The sequence below is a fragment of the Myodes glareolus genome, chromosome X (assembly GCF_982192425.1).
Source record: "Myodes glareolus chromosome X, mMyoGla1.1, whole genome shotgun sequence".
Taxonomy (NCBI): domain Eukaryota; kingdom Metazoa; phylum Chordata; class Mammalia; order Rodentia; family Cricetidae; genus Myodes; species Myodes glareolus.
In genome coordinates, this window is record NC_142053.1 from 131,807,196 (window position 1) to 131,821,662 (window position 14,467).

At 43.9% G+C, this 14,467-nt stretch overlaps 1 non-coding gene across 1 annotated transcript; it reads right to left on the reverse strand.

Annotated features, from left to right (window-relative positions):
* Positions 1-3,949: 3,949 nt before the first annotated feature.
* Positions 3,950-4,090, reverse strand: LOC125418014 (small nucleolar RNA SNORA70). The gene has a single exon (XR_015000506.1). It is a non-coding gene; the product is annotated as a small nucleolar RNA SNORA70 (small nucleolar RNA).
* Positions 4,091-14,467: the final 10,377 nt, after the last annotated feature.

Genomic DNA, 14,467 nt, shown 5'->3' on the forward strand with positions numbered 1-14,467 from the left:
ATTGCGACTTCATAACTGTAATTTTGCTACTGTTATGAATCTTAAAGTAAATATCTGGTATGTGACCCTAAAGTGGTCATGACCCACATGCTGAGAACCACTGCCCTGTGTGCACACCATGAGACACGGGCACACGCACTCATACACGTACACAATAATAATTTTTTAAAAAAAGTCTAAGATCATAGCAGTCGCTTTTCCTCAGGCAATTGCCATGATAAGACAAGGCGATTCTGTGTACTGGGAGATTCAGCTGGGCTGGGAAAGGCAGAAATCTGTTGCGCTCATGGCCAGCAGCATCCAAACCTGTGCGCCTTTCTCCGCTCATTTAGAGAAAAAGATGAGACACACAGAAGTGGGCCGTGCATAGCCATCTTCATCTGCTCCTTCTCTAGTTAAAGAACAGAACGTTTTCTTGACTTTTCTTCAACTTTGAACTCTGTCATATTAGTCTGAGATAACTTGTGACATGGGGGGAGAAGTCTTGAGGACCCTTGGAAACAGGATTAGACACGCTTCCTTTTCTGAGACGTTTCTGAAACAACTTGTCAATGTGTTTGCGGTATCTGACACCGAAAGGCGGGACTCTGGTAAGACCCTCCCCATCTCTCAGTCTGTCTGATTTTCTGAGATTTCCCTGCAGCTCCCATTCATTGCCTTTGTGTTGCAGTGGTCTCTGTCCCCTCCCATCCTGCAGCGGTAGCGCCGGGCACAGTACTGACTGAAACACTTCCGCTGTGGCCGCCTGGCTGACAGAAAACGCTGCTGCTAACCCACTGCTTTCTCGCTCTTCAGAAGAGACAAGTCCAAATCCCCAGCTGGTTCCGGATCGGTTTGTTTTGTTGCTTGGGGCAACTATTCCTCGCAGATTTTTCCTAATGAAATTCTCAACTTAAAAAATGTGTAGGATGGCCGGGCGGTGGTGGCGCACGCCTTTAACCCCAGCACTCGGGAGGCAGAGGCAGGTGAATCTCTGTGAGTTCAAAGCCAGCCTGGTCTACAGAGTGAGTTCCAGGACAGCCAGGGCTACACAGAGAAACCCTGTCTTGAAAAACCAAATGTGTGTGTGTGTGTGTGTGTAGAATCGTGTTGTCTGAAAATAAGGATAGATTTTGTCTTTTCTTACTTGTGGCCCCCTTATTTCTTTCTTTTGTCTTATTGATCTAGCTAAGATTTTGGCACTATATTGACTACGAATGGGGAAAGTGGCCTCACTGACTCATTCCAGGTTTTAGAGGAAATTTTTCAATTATCCCAAAAAGTAAATTTGGGATAATTTACCCCAAAATGTACAGCTGGCTCTAAGCTTGTTGTCTAGGGCCTTTAATATGGTGACTTGTGCTCCTTCCACTTCTAATTCCTTCTGCGCTCTTATGAAGGTCTTTTCTGGGGGCCAGTGAGATTGCTTAGTGAGTAAAAGAACTGCTTTAGTTAGTTGTCCTCTGAACGCCACACGCATGGAGTGTCATGAGTGTATGATCATGCACAAACCATACACATACACACAATAATAATAAAAGGTTTTTTCTGCAGAAAAAATTAAAGGAAGTAGAAAGGGGACTTGTACTAGTTGGGAACAGTAAGAGGATTGGCAGAAGTGGGAGGGGGACAAGAGGCAACCAGGGGTGACATGGCCAAAATACAATACATACATGTATGACGGTGTCAAAATGAACCCATTATTTTGTATAATTAACACATAACCATTGAAAGAGTGGGTTCAGAGCTGTGTGGTAGCATGCCCCTGCAGTGCCAGCCACTCGGAAGACTGGAGCTAGGGGCTCACTTGGGGCCCTGAAGTTCAGCACCAGCCTGGGCGGCCCAACATGACCTTGTTTCAAATCAAACAAACATGAGTCCAGGTCCAGGGGTGCTATCAGTGCCAACATGCTTACCTGGCATATGCTGGGCCATAGATCCAACAGTCTCAGCATTACGCACAGACGCCCAGGAGATTACACTCAAGTTTAGACATGTGCCAGCAATTTGAGTGGCTCTGAGTACTGCCGGGCCTGGGAATTGAGGAGGAGGCAAGGTTATTGCCCTCAGTACCTAGGCTTAGCTAAAGAGCAAAGGAACTGTGAAGTGCCAGGGCTTAGAATGGTACTGGGGGACCAAGGAGACAGCTCACGCAAGCTCAGGAACTTGAGTTTGGATCCCCAACTCCCATGTAAAAAGCCAGGCACAACTGCGCATAACTGTGACTGGGAAAGCAGAGACAAGAGGATCCTGGGGGCTCACGTTTAGCCATTAAGGGATTCCTAGGGCCACTGGGGGATCTTTTTTATTGAGCTCTATATTTTTCTATACTCCCCTCCCTTCCTCTCCTCTCCCCTTCAACTCTTTCCCATGGTCCCCACGCTCCCAATTTACTCAGGAGATCTTGTCTTTTTCTACTTTCTACTTCCCATGTAGATTAGATCTATGTAAGTCTCTCTTAGTGTCCTCATTGTTGCCTAGGTTCTCTGGGATTGTGGTTTGTAGGCTGGCTTTCTTTGCTTTATGTTTAAAAACCACCTATGAGTGAGTACATGTGATAATTGTCTTTCTGGGTCTGGGTTACCTCACTCAAAATAACATTTTCTAGCTCCATCCATTTTCCTGCAAAATTCAAGCTGTCGTTATTTTTTCTGCTGTGTAGTACTCCATTGTGTAAATGTACCACATTTTCCTCATCCATTCTTTGGTCGAGGGGCATTTAGGTTGTTTCCAGGTTCCACTGAGGGATCTTGTCCAAAAACTAAGGTGGAGAATAATAGAGCAAAGCCCAAACTGAGTAACTAAAGAAACTTGTCTCCTGAAGTTCATCATCCCCTGTCAACTCCTCGGGGCAGAGGCAGGAGGGAGAGGCACTGAAGATGAAGAGATGAACAGCTCAATCTCCAGATGCCTCAAACCTACGGGAATGACAAAGCCTTCCCTGGGTGAGGCTGGCCTGGAACTCTGTAAACCAGGCTGGCCTTGAACTCACAGAGATCCGCTTGCCTCTGCCTCCTGAACACTGGGATTAAAGGTGTGCGCCACCGCCTAACTCCAAAACAGAAATTATAAATGGTAGAACTACTTCAATTTTAAAACGGTAATTAAGAGGACCGTGAGGACAGAAAAACCATCTCACTTTGGTGGTAGGATTTGCTGGCAACAAAGCAAGGATGAAGATGCCTATACACTGCAGGGATGCTGAAAGACTTCACCTGCTAAAGGGCATTCAGTTCTTAAAAATGTCCCCTGATTACATGATTTCCAAAATTAGGGCTCTTTTGAGAGCTGTGAACTCTGAAAGAAATCAATTTTTTTTTCTTTTTAAAAAGCCACATAATGAAGCTACTGACAAAAACACTAATGATTTATTCACATTGAAGGGGAAAATATCAGAAAGAGCAGCTTGTGCCTCCATGAGGTGACGGTGTGCTGGAAGCTGCTTGTCACGTCTGCTGCTCTTAGCATTTGTGTAGTTATTTGGTGACATGCTTTAAGTACCTACTTCAGCTTTCCTTTCCTTTTTTCTTTTCCCAGCATACATGTGCGATTTCTCCTGAGCATAGTTTGGTGAGATACAGGAGAGAACAGTAGAAGACTCCAGGAGTATGGGACCACCACTTATCCAGGGCACCATGACTGAGGACATGGGTGACCTCACAACCACCAAGAATGAGCTGTTTCTCAGCTATTATGTCTTCAATTCATTTGCATTAAACTGGCTGAAGCTCTACATCTTCAAGGTATGGATCATCAGGCAGTCAGAGAACTTGAACTTGGCTCTACAAAGGGCCTCAATCACATATTTCATCTTTTGTACTTTGGTGCAGATCGATATGATGACCCGGCCGGTGTGAAGCCTGGTCGGTGTACCCTGGGGCACAGTGCCTAAAGGACCTTAGACTGGGGTTAGCACTGAGATTAAAGACGTGTGTGCGTGCGTAAGTGCGTGTGAGCGAGGTTGCCAGGAAATTGTCTCCAAGGTCCATCCCTTAGGGCAACCCATATAAGCAAAAGGCTATGTAAACTACCAAGGAAGCTGCTCTTTGTAACCATTGCACACTAGGCCCACACAGGGTTGCTTGACTTTTGAGACAGTCTCCCTCTGTAGTCCACAGTGGCCTTGAACTCACTGCCTCAATTTACTGAGTGCTTTGACTCAAAAGCATGCACCACCATACACAGCAAGAAAGGGTAGGTCTTAATGTTATCCTCCACAAGAATGTAATTCTTACTACATAGGAAAACACAAGTCAAAATTTATTGTTAGGAGCAACAAGAATTATTCATCACAATTTTTTAAAGACAATTTTATATTTTCAAAATATACTTTGGTCAAGTGCGGTGTCACATGCCTTCAATCCCAACACTTAGGAGGCAGAAGCAGGTAGGTATCTGTAAGTCACAAGTCATCCAGGGTTATTACCTAGGAAGACTGTCTTTTAAAACAACAACAACAAAAACAAAAGCGCTGGATGTAATCGCACAGGCCTGTAACTCCAGCACTAAGGAAGATGAAGCAAGATCAGGAGTTCAAGGCCAGTTTGAGCCGTGTAGAACTCTGTCAAAAATAAAGTCACTTAACTGTATGCAGCTAGGTTTTTGTCTTGAAAAGGCATTGAAAACATAAAACATTGTAGCAAACAATCACCACTAATTTTTTTAAAGCTCATTAAGATACCATGTATGCAAAACGTCTTCCTTATTAGCAATCCATTGTTTCATGATGCCAGTATCATTGTTTTAAAAAGAACAACTCAGCATAGTGGGTGGTACAGACCTTCTTTTCCCAAGACAGGGTTTCTCTGTATAGTCCTGACTCTCCTGGAGCTTGCTCTGTAGACCAGGCTGGCCTCAAACTCCCAGAGATCCACCTGCATCTGCCTCTCGAGTGCTAGGATTAAAGTTGTGTGCCACCACAGCCAGCTGGTAACACACACCTTTAATCCTGGTACTTGGCAGAGAGAGACAAGCAGATCTCTATGAGTTTCAGGCCAGCCCGGCTTCATAGGGAGACACTCTCAACAAACTGAAACCAAACACGCTTTGTGTTGTGGGGTATTCACCAGAGAAGACTGCTGGAGAATGGGCTTAAGCCAATAGAAAGTCTTTATTAGCTGACCCCAACTACAGTAGGTGTTCAGGATCCCAGTGTAGCCCTGAGCCTTTCTCTGGGTGAGCTTTAAAGCACAAAAGCCATGTCCTGGGTTGACATACTTCAGTTAGCAAGAACAGTTAGCCAGAAGCAGAACTACAGAAAGCAAAGTTAGTACATTTAGAGACTTTCGCAGAACTATGGACTTTGATGGATTGGGCCTTTGTTTTAGTTTTGGCAGGTGGTGCTGCCGATGTGCTGAGTATCCCAGCCTGAATGGTACTTCCATCATGGAGTCAGTTGTGCTAAGGTCTGGGGCCCTCTAAGTCTTTGAATGTGATAAAATTGTGAAATAACACTAGGAGCTTTCTGAGTACAGTAGTGGGCACTTGTAATTTCAACTATTTAGGACACTAAGGCATGAGGATCACATGATCTCATTAAGTTGGAATCCAGCCTGGGCATAAAAGAAAAACCCTGTCTCAAAAGACAACTAGGAGGGGTTGAACACTATTATTGAAACATAGTCCACAGTAATTTTTCAACTTGAGGCAAGTTTTACCATCTCGGGGTGAGTTACTTTTTGGTTTTTGTTTTTATTTTTGCAAGAATTGACATGATGTATGTGTAGATTGTTTAAATAAAATAGAAAGGGGTAAATATGTCTTTAACTAAAATTTTCCATAGAGTTGGATAATTTATATGGATAATTTTTCTTGAGGGAGGGTCATCTTAGCTCAGGGTTATCTCAAAATATCTACGTTGCCCAGACTAGTCTTCAGTCCATGATTCCCCTGCCTCAGCCTCCCAAACACCACCACACCCTACTTTTAATACTTTTCATTTCTGCATCATTTAAGTTCCCTTCATTTCAATAAATTTAGTAAATATTTTAAAATAGAGATCTGGGGAGATAGCTCAGTTGGTAAACAGTTTGCCACACAAGTTTGAGGTTAAGGATGATCCCCAAGATCCCACATAAAAAGCAATATATGCTGGCATGTGCTTGTAATCTCACTGCTGAGAAGGTGCCAACAGGAGGGTGCCTGGGTCTCACTAGTCATCCAGCATAGTCTAGTTGCTGAACCTCAGGTGCCAGGGAGGGAGATACTACCTCAGAAAACAAGGTATCCAGTTGCTGAGCTAAAACAGCTGAGGTTGACCTCTGACCTTTATCCCCACCCCAACACACACACTTGCATCCCCCATCAAAAAGTTAAAATAAAAAAAGCGTATGGTACATGGGAAATGGCTCACTGGGTAAGAGCACTTGCTGTGAAAGCATAAGGCACTGGGTTCAAATCCCCAGCAGCCATGTGAAAAGTCAGACATTGCTATCTGAGTCTGTAAACCAAGCATTGGAGGGACAGAGACAGATCCCAGAAGTTCCCTGGCCAGCCAGCCCAGTGAAGACAGCTAGTTTGTGATTTGGTGAGAAATCCTGTCTTAAAGAGTAAGGTCAAAAGTGGTTAAGAGCACTGATTGTTCTTCCAGAGGTCCTGAGTTCAATTCCCAGCATCAAATGTAATACAGCAACCACATGTAATAAAATCTGGTGCCAACTTCTGGCCTGCAGGGACACATGGAGGCAGAACACTATATACATAATAAATAAATAAATATTTTTTAAAAAGTGATGAAAAAGGTAGCGTATGTACGCCTCCGGCCTAGAGCTCTTGAACTTGTACACACACGCATATACATACGCAAGCTGTAGTCCAAACTTTCAAGGGTTTGGGGGACATTTCAAACCCAAACCGTGGGCTGGAGAGATGGCTTAATAGCTAAGAGCAAATGCTGCTCTCGCAGAGGATCTGAGTTTGGGTACCAGCACCTATATCAGGTGGCTCACAAACATCTGTAACTACACTTCCAAGAGATCCAGCATCCTCATTTGGCCTCCTAGGACACCTGCATACAGGTAGCATTTATTCACACAGGTGCACATGCACACACATATTTTAAAAATAAATTTTTAAAGAATATTTTTAAGATCCAAATCATAGCACACAGTAAATAAGACAATGTGGTGTTGACACGGGGATAGACATATTTCTGGAAGAAATAATCTTGCTGCATCTCTGTGGGTAATTTGGTAGAAAAAGGAAAGTGTTGTGGAACAATCTTTTTGTACACTGTGAAGATGTGTTGCTCTCACTGGTTTAATAAAGAGTTAAATGGCCAAGCACTAGGCAGGAGGAGGTATAGGCAGGAGAGGCAGACAGAGGGAACTCTGGGAAGAAGGGTAGAGTTGTCAGGAGAAGTAGGGAGAAACAAAATGAACATGTCATGCTGAAAAAAAGGTACTGCCAAGTGGTAGAGTGTAGAGAAGAAATGTGGTTAATTTAAATTGAAAGAGCTAGTTAGTAACAAGCCTAAGCTATTGGCTGGGCATGTATAACAAATAATAAGTCTCTGAGTGGTTATTTGGGAGTTGGCTGGCAGGATATGTATAACAAATAGTAAGTCTCTGAATGGTTATTTGGGAGTTGGCTGGCAGAACAGACTGTTCTGCCTACAGGAAAGTATTTACAAGTAGCATCAGCACAATACTTGTGCTACTTGAATAGCTAGAGTATTTTTGCTAGAGAAATGAGAACTTATGTTCACTGAACCTCATGCACACACGTGTATGACAGCTCTATTAATAGCAACTCCAAGCTGGAAACAACCCAAATGCTCTTCAGTGGTTAACTGAATAAAAAAAAAACTGTACCACATGTGTGCATAAATATAATAAAAAGAATAAAATATTTATTTACTCAATAACTTGGATGAAACTCAGTGGAAAAAGAAACGCAGTGAAATCATGCCAAGTGAAACAGTCTCAAAAGGTAAGAGACTGGATTACCTCATTTGTAGGCCTTTCTTGACAAGAAAGCACAGTGGTAAGGAACTGAAGAGACCTTGGGCCAAGAAGAAGTGCGGTGACAGAGGGAACATGATAGAGATTTTAGGCTGAGGGATCATTTCTAAAACATTGTTCTGTCAGTTACATGAACCCGTGCATGTGGTAAGCTACATAAAATTCAAAATGAATTCTATAGGTTTCTAATATATTCGTTCACTCGCTTTCTCTTTTTGTTTAAAAATTCTTGTTTATGCCTTCTCAAGTCCATACAGGTAAGGAATGTATCTTGATCACATTCACCCCAAACTTCTCCCCTCTCGCTCCTTCCAGTCATCCCCAATATATTTGTTTTTTAATTTTCCCCAGTCAAGCATATAAGAATCCTTGTTTTCTGTTAAACTGTTTTTGCTGCAGGTATTTATATGCCTAGAGATTAGTTCTGTTTGCTTCTGAGACATTCATTTTTCTCCAAGATATTTGTAAAGAATCTTGCTGCATTGCCTCTTTCGCATCTAGATTTTTTTCTGGGTATGTCACAGCTCTGGGTGTTGAGATAGCACAATCAACTTGCACATTTTCTGTTGCTATAGGATCAGGCAGTTTTCAATCTTTTTTCTATTACAAACAGTTTTAGTGCATGAAGATTCCTGTATTTCTTGCACGAGCAAGACTACGAGGGGTTAGGATGTAATGCATTGTTAGAGTGCTTTGCCTAGCACGCTTAAGGAACTGGACTCAATCCCCAATATCACATACAAAAGATAATGTTCACTTTCGCTAAACTAAGACAGTAGAAAAGTAAATCACTGTATATCCAACATGTAGAAAGATAGACAATGTGACGATAAATTAAGTCAAGTCATGAGAAACGTTTGAGACCACACTAGCCACTACTTGGATACATTACACAAATGTCAGCCTAGTCATTCTTGTAATGACAACTCGTGACTCTTGATGGTCTGTGGGTCAAAGTAAACAATGTGACATTAAATTCCCTGACATAACCTCAGAGTTCTCGTGATTAGACACAAGGGCCAAGAGGCAAAGTCTTGTGACCCTAGCAGCTGGTTTCTTCCGAAAAACCATAGAGAGAACAGGCTCATGGTTCCTATCGCAGCTTACGCACTAACTCTACCTGGCTACCCTGGGCAGCCAGGGTTCCTCTAACTATGCCTCTGACGATCTGAGTCAGCCCTTCCTTATACCCAATGTGCAGGTGAGGAGACAGCCTCCTTTGGATGATAGGACCTGGGCCTGCAACTGTATTTTAGGCCTGGGGGAGGCTGGTGGGTAAGATCCTGCTTACCAATAGCCAGGCATCTCTTGAGCCACATGGAGATTTGGTAGTTTTGGTTTTGCAAGTGGGATCTCAGTCCCTAGGCTAAGATGGCCCTGAGCTTGTGGCAGTCCTCCTGCCTCAGCCTCCAGAGAGCTGTCACACCCAGATCATGCAGAAATCTTGATGCCTCCACTTCTGAAGAACCCTCCTGGCCTGTGTGTCCAGGCAACACCAGGCTGGGGCTCAAGATAATAAAAAGAATGAAATATTGACAGGCTCAGCAACTTGGATGAAACTCAGTGGAAAAAGAAACTCAGTGAATTCATGCCAAGTGAAATAGTCTCAAAAGATAAAAGACTGTATTTCATTATTTTTATTAATAGCATTTATTATTAATTTATTTGAATTATAACTTTATTAGATACTAAATGTACTAGGTAATATTAAATTGTAAATTTATTAAAATTATAACTTTATTAAAATATGGATTATTTTTATAAATATCAGGCTTTGCTGGTACTCAGTACATTCAGGGTCCAGGCATGCACTCTTTGAACTGCTCGCAGAGGCAGTATGGAAAAAAATAACACATATTTCTCTTTTACTCCCTTTTCAGAATGGGAGATAAAACTGAATCTCATGTAGCCCAGGCTTGCCTCCAACTTGCTATGTAGCTGCGGGTGATCTTCCTGTTTCTACTTCCAAGTCATGGGTGGAATTACAGGCGTGGGCTACCACACCTGGATCAAAAAGTAAATACTAGTAACAACAACATTAAGTTTTAAATGAAGAAAAGGGCTCAAAATATGAACTCTCCCTTGAGTAACAGAAACAAACTCCTAGTAGGCAGGAAGAAGAACAGAAGGATAAGGAAGAAGAGGAAGGCATATGCAGAACACACACAGAGAGAGAGACACGCACACATGGAACCTGAGCCCTTCAGGAACCAATGGAGCCAGGCCAAGGCTGCCCACACCTATCACACACAGAAGGCTCTGAGAAATATCCTGGCCTCTACTCAGGAACCCAGAGGTCTGCAACCCTGACCAGGAGTGCATGTTTAAGACTGAAGCTGGCCTGCTCTGGGCTCCACAACTCCAAGGAGGAGCAAGCTTTGGAATCTAGAGTGGCAGATATCAGGCCAGAGCCCCCAGCCAGCTAGATGTCTTGATATCAGACAAGAACAGCCTTCAAAATCTGAGGCACACAACCTTGTGCTTACCTCTCACTGACCCTGTTGGAGTCAGAGACATTGACTTTCAATGCTCAGGTAAGGATCTTAAGAACAGCCCTGTTACATGTGCTCAACTATGTTCATAGCAGCATTGTTTGTAGCCAGAACCTGGAAACAACCTAAATGCCCCTCGAGTGAAGAATGGATAAGGAAAATGTGGTACATTTACACAATGGAGTACTACACAGCAGAAAAAATAATGACAGCTTGAAATTTGCAGGAAAATAGATGGAGCTAGAAAACATCATATAGAGTGAGGTAACCCAGACCCAGAAAGACAAATATAATATGTGGCTTTTAGACATAAAGCAAAGAAAGTCAGCCTACAATCCACAATCCCAGAGAACTTAGACAACAAAGAGGACACTAAGAGAGACTTACATAGATCTAATCTACATGGGAAGTAGAAAAAGACAAGATCTCCTGAGTAAATTGGGAGCATGGGGACCTTGGGGGAGGGTTGATGGGAGGGAAGAGACAGGGAGGGGAGCAGAGAAAAATGTAGAGCTCAATAAAATTAATAAAAAAAAAGAACAGCCCTGTTTTCTAGATCCACCTATTGAGTGAACCGAGAGCATTGACAGGAAAGAGGACTAGTGAGATGGCTCATCAGGTGAAAATGCGGACTGCCGAAGCCTGACTACCAGAACTCAATTGCCCAGGACCGACAAGGAGAGAACCGACTCCCACAGGGTGTCATCTGGCCTCCACAAATTGTCTTCTGACCTCCACACATGTAATGTGATAGATATAAGCATACACACACACACACACACACACACACACACACACACACACACACACCATTTTGGTACAAACTGCATTGCTATGTGGTAGATAATCCCCAGGCAAAGAAGAAGAGACAAATTGTCCTAACCCAGGTTGAGGTGTCAATGAGTTTTGTCCACCTGATCCGCACTGCTCTGGGGAGGTTGGGACTCTGGGTGGAGTTACCACAGCAGGTGCAGCTCAGAAAGAATCCAAGGGAAACAAAGACAGGCCATGGAGTAGTCACAGCTCCCATAGGAGTGATTCTGCTTTCCTTAGAGCACCATCCATGTCCATCCCAGAAGAGACACTACCCCACCCCCACCCCTCCTACAGCCAGTGGCCCAAGGGCCCTGCTTTTCCCTATCTAACCGCCTCCACAGGCATGGGGACGACTCTCCCTCTTCTTCTGGCCTCTGCTCCCCTAAAGCAAGACTAACCAAATAACCAGTTACTGGTTGGCCAGAGGAGTTTAACAGAAGCTCTGGACACCATAGGCCTGAGCTAAAGTTCTCTGAGAATCCAGAACAAGTTCCCTGTTCCTGAGTAAAGGTCTGGGTACAATCTATAGTTGGTTTTTGAGACAGTCTCAAGTATCCCAAGTTGGCCTTGAATTCACTAAGCAACCAATATGACCTTGAGCTTCTGACTCTTCTGACCCCACTCTCCTACTGGTACTGCGGTCTCACGCCACCAGCTCACATTTTGAAACTTCCTTACTGCTTTATGAACATATATTAATTCTCTGTGATAATGGGTTTTGCTATGGCATTTTCCTGTGTACATGCTGACGTATCTCATATATATTGTCCCATGCCCACTGGCCTCTTTCTTCTCTTGTGACCCAGTGAATTTCACCCGGCTGCTTACAGTAGCACGGGCAACGGTTTGTTTACAGGAGCATGGACTACACCACTAAGGGAAATGCCTCTCCCTCCCCACTAACCGTGAACTGCATATCCATCCTCATGGAGGAGTAGGGGCTCCATGAGCCCCTCCCCACTCCATGACAAGAGGTTGCCAGGTTCTGGGATTGTGTACCGCCTCAAGTTTTGAAACTTGACTCCTCAGACAGTGCGTGTGGATAAGATGAGCCACGCAGGAGGCAGTTCTGCTAAGGCCTGAAATGATGCAGAGGTTCTGCCTGTTCTGCTATGCCTGAGCTGATGCAGGGGTCAATGGGCTGGGAGAGTGGCCGTTGCCTAGGACACTGTACACTTAAGATCTTACGTTTGCAGTCCCTCCATATCTCTCTACCAGCAGCAGGCTCTTCCTCCAGTTAGCCATCTAATCCTGCGTTTTTGTAGCTTTCCAGCAAAGTTCCTTTCTGAAATTAATTAAAATTTTAATTTGAGTTAAATTAATTACTCTCATCCTGCTGCTACCTCTGCTCTCGCCCCATCCCCGTTTGGAAATGATTTTGGCAGTCTTTTGTAGTGGAGGGCTGTTTTGTGTGTTATATAATATTTGATCACATCCCTGACCCACCCTAGTTCTGACACCCAAAAATGTCTCCAGAGATTGCCAAATGTCTTGTGGGGACAAACTGCCAACAGCTGGAAATCACAGCTCTAATGTCCAAATGTGTTTCTCTTAATGAATTTCCATCCATGTGGCCTCGTCTGCCTATTCATCTTAAGCTTAAGCCACAGTTGAGCTAGGAGCCCCTTATAGAGAAGGCTCAATGGAGCTGAGTGTAATTCCTATTCAGATATGTTGCTTGTGCTTGCTAGGGATCAAGCCTCTGTGGTGGACATGCACAATGGTTCTTCATTTTTTGAGCTGTGGAAAAGGGGTAACTGCAGTGTGGAAACATGAACAGTATACGTGGGGATCAGAGACGAGGGGGACAAGGCAACAGAGACACCTAGCTAGGCTGTCCACGATTTCAACTCTATTTCTCCTGGTGGTCCTTGAACTAAGCACACAAATCCAGGAGTTTTATTGGAAGCTAGGTCCTACTGCCAAGATGACTGCTGTAGATGAGAAAGCAACACTGGAGCGGAGCTGTCAGGGCTCTGAGTTTCGAAGATGTGTTTTTGTTCCGGCCCTTAGCTTGCAAGGTAATTAGAAAGGCCAAAGCAGACAGATGAGCTCTGACCTTTTCCTAGACAAGAGTCTGGGGTGCTCGTTAGCTCTGCTACAGGAAGCCAGCTTATGGTAATGGGGTCGTTCTTGCCGGTTCCACCGTCCATCTAGTTTGCCCCACTTATCAAACTGAGGCTTTTAATCTTTTCAAATGGCAGTTACTTCTTACAGAGCTTCAGGCTCTAAGCTCAGCCATGGTGCTCCATTCCCAATTTATTTTTGATTCCAGTCAAGCTACTTGCTCTGAAAATACGTTGTGCTGTTGCCGGAGCCTGAGGTTAGGCTGGCCTTCTAAAGGGCTAACAGATAGGGCAGCAGAAAGGGTGACCCCCCCCCCCCAGTTACTAGCCTTGTCTGGTTCTTTTTCCGGTCTCCGCTTTGGTGTTCTCTTGCTTTGGGCTGCCTTCTCTACTGTGTATGATACCCCCCTCCCCGCCGCTTTAAACATGTGATTAACATAAATGTGAGAGTCATGATTTACGTGAAAAAAAATGTTGTGGGGGAGCTGGGGAGATGTCTCGGCATTTAAAAGCACGTGTTGCTCTTGTAGAGGCCCCGGGTTCCATTCTTAGCACCCAGATGGTGGCTCACAACCAGCTGTGACTCCAGTTCCAAGGGATCCCATGCTATCTTCTGACCTCTGCGGGCACCAGACATGCATGTGGTACACAGACCCTCATAACACAGAGTAGAGAAGTGGCTGTTTGAAATGTACTTGCTGCGGTCTGAAGAGCAGGTTCTGTGGTTAAGAACATTTGCTGTGAAACCATGAGAACCAAGTTAGAGTGGCCAGCAATCACACATGGTCTGATCCTGTGTGTATCTTGTCTGACCTCCATAAATCGTGTGCATAAATGTATACCTGCATACATGCATGCACACATACACACACAATAAAACAATAAATTGTTGAACTTTAAATAATTTTTTTTCAAAATAATAGTAATTTTTTTCACTCAGTGAGTTTGAGGCCAGCCTGATCTACAAAGTGAGTTCCAGGACAGCTAGGACTATTACACAGAGAAACCCTGTCTCAAAAAACAAACAAAAAAGACATTTTTTTCAAATAAAAAATGTAAAAAGGAAAAGACTGACCCTCCTCTCTGTCCTCTGAAGCCTTCCCTGTTTGGGAGATAGAGTGCACCCTTCTAGCAAAAGTGGACATTACTATAA